This window comes from Rattus norvegicus, chromosome X, assembly GCF_021556685.1.
Source record: "Rattus norvegicus strain SHRSP/BbbUtx chromosome X, alternate assembly SHRSP_T2T, whole genome shotgun sequence".
NCBI lineage: Eukaryota > Metazoa > Chordata > Mammalia > Rodentia > Muridae > Rattus > Rattus norvegicus.
Genome location: NC_141554.1, coordinates 154926332 through 154931528, shown reverse-complemented (window position 1 = coordinate 154931528; position 5197 = coordinate 154926332). Strand labels below are relative to the sequence as shown.

The following is a 5197-nucleotide window of genomic DNA, read 5'->3' as shown; positions in this document are numbered from 1 at the left end:
CTTTTATGAATGTGGGTGCCCTTGCATTAGTACATAGATGTTCAGAATTGAGAGTTCATCTTGGTATATTTTTTCTTTGATGAGTATAAAGTATCCTTCCTTATCTTTTTTCTTAACTTTTGGTTGAATGTAGATTGTATTTGACATTAGAATGACTACTCCAGCTTGCTTCCTGCGATCATTTGCTTGGAAATTTTTTCTAGCCTTTTTCTCTAAGGTAGTTTCTGTCTTTGTTACTGAGGTGAGTTTCCTGTATGCAGCAAAATACTGGGTCCTCTTTATGTATCCAGTCTGTTAGTCTATGTCTTTTTTTTTTTTTGGTGAATTGAGTCCATTGATGTTAAGATATATTAAGGAACAGTGATTGTCTCCTGTTATTTTTTTGTTAGAGGTGGAATTATATTTGTGTGACTATCTTCTTTTGTTACAAGAAGATTACTTTCTTGCTCTGTCTAAGGTGTAGTTTCCCTCCTTTTTTTGGACCAGAAGTCCAATCACAGCAAAGCTTTAGTGTGATTATGCAGTGAGCTCTCCCAGCAAGAGCAGTCACATGTCAGTGCCATACAGCAGACAGTTGTTAATTATAGAAAATGAGAAAAATCTGATGCCAGGAAGGCTCTGCCATTTTGAGTTCAGTGGTCTTTCACTCCATGGTGCCTCTGTCTCTGTCACAGTCCAGTCTGAGGTCTGGAACATGGCACTCCTGTCTCACATTTTCCAAGATATGTAGACCATGATGATTCAGGCATGAGCGACTCTGCTGGCAACCAGATATTCATAATCAGGTAGATGGGAACATGCTCTCACTTATATGGCACTTGGAAAAGTCCCTTGAGTCCTCTTGTTGAAAGGGAGACTTTCTCATGTCACTTTGATGGGCACTGCCCTCAAATCATCTCAGGATAGGACATGGAGATACAGAGAGAATGAAATATAAAAATGATTTCTTTGCACGTTGATTCATTACAGATTTCATCTTTCTACTTCTATTATATATTTGTCTGTTTCTATAAAGTAATTATTTTTTAAATCTCTGAGTCCTTGTGTTTGCACACATCTACATCTACCTGCAAGTGCTTATTAAGCTCCATGTGAGTGCTGAGAAACAAACCCCGTTCACCTACAAGAACCGCAAGATATATTAAATGCCAAGTCATTTCTCTAACCCCTCTCCTATTTTCTGTTCATTGTACCTCATATGCTTTCAAAGGATGCCCCCCCAGTCTTTTGTTTGTTTCTTTCTTTCACCCTCTTCCAACACTGCTACACCCACCGAGACAACCTTGTACTTTTACAGCATTTAAAAGATTCTGTTTGGCTGTGAGACCACAAATAGGAGACGGCAGTTGTGTACCTAGAAGTATCATGGCTCCGTCCTTCAGGACATCTGGCATGTCTTCAGTCTTAGAACTGTAAGAGCTTCTCACTGCCCCTTAACATTCCACAAATTCAAATTATCTCAGGCCAGAAGAGGAAGATCTAAATTTCCCTCCTTTGCCACATTATGAAGAAAGTCCCATCTATGACAGGCTGACAAGCTGAGAGTCAGGATTTCCTTATCAATGACTTCTCTTGAAGGCACAACATGGAGGTGATGCTGGCTCTCCAAGGTTCTCAGTGGACAATATGTGCCTACACTCTCAGCTCTCAACAGCTGCTGTCAGCTCTTTCCAAGGATAGGCTCATTCTTACCACCCGCCTAAGGGTCCACTGTGTAGGGCACATTCCTCAGAACAGAAGAGCACTCCACAGTTCTGTGCAGTGTGACATCCTGTTCCCCTCTCCCCATTGAGATGGATGCAGATGCCACCTCACATAGCAAACCCCATACTGTAGGAACGGAGAGGTTAGCAACGCCTCTGACAAAGATGGAAGAGGGTTACAGACCAGCAAGATACATGTGGTTTAGACCTGTTCACCTACTTTTGTATTGCAAATTACTGTTCTCATATTTTGTTAAGGCTATTAATCCCAGAACCTGGAATTTTGATACTATCTTTCCCCTCCTTTTTTTGATTCTTACCCTGTGTGTGTGTGTGTGTGTGTGTGTGTGTGTGTGTGTGTGTGTGTTTTATATGTAATTTAACTGTGGGCAAGCAGAAGAGGGGAAAAGAAGAATGGGTAGCAGTTACATAAAAGGGAAAGGAGGTATCCCAGGAAGAGAACGGGACAGGGTAGGGTGGAGCTTAGCAGAGGGAATCACAGGAGAAACATTAGTATATACAAACTATATATGAAATTGCCTAATGAAACCAGTTATATTGGGTGTTACTATGAAAAGCATGAAATTAAAGATATATAAAAATGATTGCATAGCTTTCCGGAGTTCCAACATGGAAGAATCTCTATTAACTATGTGTAACTTTGTGGGCCTCCCTCAGACCAAGGCCTTGCTGCTCTCAGGGACATCTTACTCCACATTTGTGACAGTTCAGCAAGACAACTGAATTATGTCCAGCATCCAGTTGTCCTTTGAGAGCTATGGAATATCAGTCCTAGAAGTGGAGCCTCCCTGGTGCCAAGAGTATGAAGAGAAACACAGTCACCCACAGTAAAAGCAACTGCTGTCTAAAACAGAGCATTCACCTATGAGGGGATAGCAGAGGAAATTTCAGAGCTGGGCTAGCTCGCAAAAGGGTGGAAGGATAGACTCAGGCTGCCAGAGGTCTCTGAGGAACTAGCAGGATTCAGGAGGTGAGATAGTGCCCCTGATTGACAACTCCATGTTTCTTTTTTTTTTTTTTTTCTTTTTTTTTTTTTTATTAACTTGAGTATTTCTTATATACATTTCGAGTGTTATTCCCTTTCCCGGTTTCCGGGCAAACATCCCCCTCCCCCCTCCCCTTCCTTATGGGTGTTCCCCTCCCAACCCTCCCACCATTGCCGCCCTCCCCCCATAGACTAGTTCACTGGGGGTTCAGTCTTAGCAGGACCCAGGGCTTCCCCTTCCACTGGTGCTCTTACTAGGATATTCATTGCTACCTATGGGGTCAGAGTCCAGGGTCAGTCCATGTATAGTCTTTAGGTAGTGGCTTAGTCCCTGGAAGCTCTGGTTGCTTGGCATTGTTGTACTTTTGGGGTCTCGAGCCCCTTCAAGCTCTTCCAGTTCTTTCTCTGATTCCTTCAATAGGGGACCTATTCTCAGTTCAGTGGTTTGCTGCTGGCATTCGCCTCTGTATTTGCTGTATTCTGGCTGTGTCTCTCAGGAGCGATCTACATCCGGCTCCTGTCGGTCTGCACTTCTTTGCTTCATCCATCTTGTCTAATTGGGTGGCTGTATATGTATGGGCCACATGTGGGGCAGGCTCTGAATGGGTGTTCCTTCAGTCTCTGTTTTAATCTTTGCCTCTCCCTTCCCTGCCAAGGGTATTCTTTTTCCTCATTTAAAGAAGGAGTGAAGCATTCACATTTTGATCATCCGTCTTGAGTTTCGTTTGTTCTAGGGATCTAGGGTAATTCAAGCATTTGGGCTAATAGCCACTTATCAATGAGTGCATACCATGTATGTCTTTCTGTGATTGGGTTAGCTCACTCAGGATGATATTTTCCAGTTCCAAGCATTTGCCTATGAATTTCATAAACTCGTTGTTTTTGATAGCTGAGTAATATTCCATTGTGTAGATGTACCACATTTTCTGTATCCATTCCTCTGTTGAAGGGCATCTGGGTTCTTTCCATTTTCTGGCTATTATAAATAAGGCTGCGATGAACATAGTGGAGCACGTGTCTCTTTTATATGTTGAGGCATCTTTTGGGTATATGCCCAAGAGAGGTATAGCTGGATCCTCAGGCAGTTCAATGTCCAATTTTCTGAGGAACCTCCAGACTGATTTCCAGAATGGTTTTACCAGTCTGCAATCCCACCAACAATGGAGGAGTGTTCCTCTTTCTCCACATCCTCGCCAGCATCTGCTGTCACCTGAGTTTTTGATCTTAGCCATTCTCACTGGTGTGAGGTGAAATCTCAGGGTTGTTTTGATTTGCATTTCCCTTATGACTAAAGATGTTGAACATTTCTTTAGGTGTTTCTCAGCCATTCGGCATTCCTCAGCTGTGAATTCTTTGTTTAGCTCTGAACCCCATTTTTTAATAGGGTTATTTGTTTCCCTGCGGTCTAACTTCTTGAGTTCTTTGTATATTTTGGATATAAGGTCACTATCTGTTGTAGGATTGGTAAAGATCTTTTCCCAATCTGTTGGTTGCCGTTGTGTCCTAACCACAGTGTCCTTTCCCTTACAGAAGCTTTGCAGTTTTATGAGATCCCATTTGTCGATTCTTGATCTTAGAGCATAAGCCACTGGTGTTTTGTTCAGGAAATTTTTTCCAGTGCCCATGTGTTCCAGATGCTTCCCTAGTTTTTCTTCTATTAGTTTGAGTGTGTCTGGTTTGATGTGGAGGTCCTTGATCCACTTGGACTTAAGCTTTGTACAGGGTGATAAGCATGGATCGATCTGCATTCTTCTACATGTTGCCCTCCAGTTGAACCAGCACCATTTGCTGAAAATGCTATCTTTTTTCCATTGGATGGTTTTGGCTCCTTTGTCAAAAATCAAGTGACCATAGGTGTGTGGGTTCATTTCTGGGTCTTCAATTCTATTCCATTGGTCTATCTGTCTGTCTCTGTACCAATACCATGCAGTTTTTATCACTATTGCTCTGTAATACTGCTTGACTTCAGGGATAGTGATTCCCCCTGAAGTCCTTTTATTGTTGAGGATAGCTTTAGCTATCCTGGGTTTTTTGTTATTCCAGATGAATTTGCAAATTGTTCTGTCTAACTCTTTGAAGAATTGGATTGGTATTTTGATGGGGATTGCATTGAATCTGTAGATTGCTTTTGGTAAAATGGCCATTTTTACTATATTAATCCTGCCAATCCATGAGCATGGGAGATCTTTCCATCTTCTGAGGTCTTCTTCAATTTCTTTCCTCAGTGTCTTGAAGTTCTTATTGTACAGATCTTTTACTTGCTTGGTTAAAGTCACACGGAGGTACTTTATATTATTTGGGTCTATTATGAAGGGTGTCGTTTCCCTAATTTCTTTCTCGGCTTGTTTCTCTTTTGTATAGAGGAAGGCAACTGATTTATTTGAGTTAATTTTATACCCAGCCACTTTGCTGAAGCTGTTTATCAGCTTTAGTAGTTCTCTGGAGGAACTTTTGGGATCACTTAAATATACTATCATGTCATCTGCAA

General features: G+C 41.7%; 1 non-coding gene across 1 annotated transcript; it reads left to right on the top strand.

The window, feature by feature from the left end:
* The first annotated feature begins 1827 nt into the window (after window positions 1-1827).
* Window positions 1828-1949, top strand: LOC120099527 (U6atac minor spliceosomal RNA). Its single transcript, XR_015647246.1, has one exon. It is a non-coding gene; the product is annotated as a U6atac minor spliceosomal RNA (small nuclear RNA).
* The last annotated feature ends 3248 nt before the right edge of the window (window positions 1950-5197 follow it).